Source organism: Tiliqua scincoides, chromosome 3 (assembly GCF_035046505.1).
Source record: "Tiliqua scincoides isolate rTilSci1 chromosome 3, rTilSci1.hap2, whole genome shotgun sequence".
NCBI classification, from domain to species: domain Eukaryota; kingdom Metazoa; phylum Chordata; class Lepidosauria; order Squamata; family Scincidae; genus Tiliqua; species Tiliqua scincoides.
This window is the reverse complement of record NC_089823.1, coordinates 224,280,489-224,282,412: the sequence shown is the minus strand read 5'-3', so window position 1 is coordinate 224,282,412 and position 1,924 is coordinate 224,280,489. Positions and strand designations below refer to the sequence as shown.

Below are 1,924 nucleotides of genomic sequence, written 5' to 3'. Positions count from 1 at the left end.
ATTGGAAAAGGATTTTTTTTTTTCTGAAAGCCAGATGTACCTCTTATGGGGGGGGGGAACTTTTTTTTTCCTCCATCACCGATAAGCTTAAGGGACAGAGGGAAATTTATGCTCTTTCTTATTTGTAGCAGCCATTAGCAGACAAAGCATATACTGGATATCGTAATACAGATAAATATATTGCTTGGATTCAGGAATGTCTGCAGACAGAGAGGAAAATGGAATTGCAAATCGATTTTATATCCCAGCATATAGTGCAGTGTAACATAGGTGGAAGAGATTTCATACCGTTTAAAAATACAAGTCAAACTGGCTACAAAGGAGGTTAATTATATCACTTGTATGGTTAATGGTGTTAATAGAAGCTGCATGAGCAGTATAGCAGTAGCTAGAGGATTGGAAGCCAGGGCTGAAATACATGCTCGCTATGAAGCTCGCTACTGTTACCTTGCACAAGACAGCAACTGTTACCTTGCACATGCCCGATCTCGTCTGATCTCGGAAGCTAAGCAGGGTCAGGCCTGGTTAGTACTTGGATGGGAGACCGCCTGGGAATACCAGATGCTGTAGGCTTATACCAGAGTCTTTCGAGACTGAAGGTTGCCAACCAATATGAAGCTCGCTAGGGGCCCAATCCTGAAGAGACCCAGTGCTGGTGCTAATCCCTAGGGCCAGCGCTTGTTGCTGTAAAGCACATTTACAGCACCCAGCAAGTAAGGAGCACCAGCGCTGGACCTGTACAGTCAGGCACCAGGCCCAGCACTGGCAGGAAGAAGAAGTGCAACTGCTGGGTGGTGCTGCAGCCTCTGGAGGATGGGGGGGAGAATGGAACAAAGGCAGGGGGAGGGTGGGGTGGGGGCAGGAACCAGGGCGGGAGGTGGGTGGGACCAGCAGAGTTCTGCTTCACCATATCCTGAACTCCATGTTGGGACAGAAGGCCTAACACAGAGTCTATCAAGTCTGCACAGGCAAAATAGCTGGTGCAGACTTGGGAAGCCCCATTGTGGGCCTTGGGCCTTCCCCCGAGGAGACCTCCAGTTGCGTCCCAGTACCCGCTGGATACAGCAGTAGCCATTTTGGCACCACTCCTCTAGCGGGCATCTGGAAGCTCAAGATTGGGCTGTAGGTGACCCTCAGTAACCACCATCTCCTTTTCTGGCTATCTCAAGAGTTGGATGAGTAATATGCAATAAATAAGTTATACTCTGTTAGCTCAAACCAGCCTATGATCAGCACACTACTACAGTTTAAAGCACAGGAAGTAGTGCCAAATGAGCAGGCAAGCAGCCTGCAACCTAGAAGGGAGACTAATCCAGCTTTCCAGTACTGGTGCAGTTGCAGTGCAGCCCCAAGGTAATGGGAACAAATGTTTCCTTATCTTGAGGAGGCCTCTGTGACTCCCCTTCCACCACGGGATGCAGCACATGCCCCATTGGCACAGCTGCATCGGTGCTGGACAGTTGGATAGGATTGGGGCCTAAGAGCAACAGGAGTCAAGAAACTGGAATTTGCTGTGAATTGCATTAGAAAACAATGAACTGCATATTTTGCCGAAGACTTGTCTAGCCCTATGGTCTCTCTTCAGTCTGATGGGCTAGGGCATCAAGCTATTGACAAAAGCCAGAATGAATGCCATTAGAGTTGTAAAGATGGAGCAAACTAAGGGGGTCTTGAGCCAACTACTGACCTATATTCGTGTGTGTGTGTGTGTGTGTGTGTGTGTGTGTGTGAGAGAGAGAGAGAGAGAGAGAGAGAGAGGTGGCAGTACAGCTGTCTGTAAAACTGGCTGAGGAGAAGAGATGGTTTTACAGCCCTATCCTACCTAAATTCCTGTGTGCCAATGCACTGACATAGCTACCGCTGTATCCCACAAGTTGCTAGTCAAACACCCTTCCGTAGGGCTATTACCTAAGAACATAAGAAC

The 1,924-nt window shown here is 48.3% G+C and overlaps 1 pseudogene; it reads left to right on the top strand.

Annotated features, from left to right (window-relative positions):
- The first annotated feature begins 456 nt into the window (after positions 1–456).
- Positions 457–573, top strand: LOC136647182 (5S ribosomal RNA; annotated as a pseudogene).
- The last annotated feature ends 1,351 nt before the right edge of the window (positions 574–1,924 follow it).